General features: G+C 75.8%; 1 protein-coding gene across 1 annotated transcript in view; it reads right to left on the bottom strand.

The window, feature by feature from the left end:
* LOC146587599 (myosin regulatory light chain 2, smooth muscle minor isoform) overlaps positions 1-129 on the bottom strand; it is a 6,675-nt gene extending 6,546 nt beyond the window's left edge. The window contains exon 1 of the mRNA XM_085319321.1: positions 15-129. The gene's annotated coding sequence lies outside the window, so the exon portion shown is untranslated. The remainder of the gene's footprint in view (positions 1-14) is intronic.
* Between the last annotated feature and the right edge of the window lie 513 nt (positions 130-642).

A 642-nucleotide genomic window follows, 5' to 3' on the forward strand; every position in this document is an offset into this window, starting at 1 on the left:
GGGTCCCGCCTCACCCGGCGGCCGCAGGAGCCGGTCGCGGTCCGAGCGCGGGGCAGGCGGCGGCTGCAGCTGCGCTTCCGCAGAGCGAGAGACCGGCAGCGGCCGCCGCCCAACCAGCGCGCAGGAAGGAAGGCGTGGGCCAAACCATCCGCGCCGAAACGCGGGGGGGGGGGAGAGGGGAAGGAGAACCGCCGAGGCTCCACGGCAACGCGGCACAAGCCGTGCCGAGGAGAGCGCAGTAATTCCCTGCKAACCGCTTCTGCTCTCTGTCCCCCTCCCCGCCGTGAGTCAGAGCGCCGGCCTCGACCTCTGCCCACCATCCGCCCGCAGCCCCCCCCCGGCTGAGCAGCGCCTTGGTGCAGCGCGGTGCCGTCACCGCATTCCAGCGCCGCGCGTTGCCCTTGTAAGGCAACGGCGGGAGTTTCCTGTCCGTCGCGGCGGCGGGGCGGGGCGGCCCCAGGCCCCTACGAGCAGCGCGGCGCCGCCGCCCGGCCCCGCGCCTGCCCGGCCCCGCGAGGGGGCGCTCGCTGCTCGCGCCAGCCGCCGCCGGGGGGTTCCCGCCGACTCTGGAGATCCTCAGCCATCGTCCTCCCCGCCCCGCCCCGTTGTTAGGAACCGCCAGCGGCCTCTCCAGTGGTCGGA

The sequence above is a fragment of the Rhea americana genome, unplaced genomic scaffold (genome assembly GCF_003343005.1).
Source record: "Rhea americana isolate MKP2758 unplaced genomic scaffold, rheAme1 scaffold_58, whole genome shotgun sequence".
Taxonomy (NCBI): Eukaryota; Metazoa; Chordata; class Aves; order Rheiformes; family Rheidae; genus Rhea; species Rhea americana.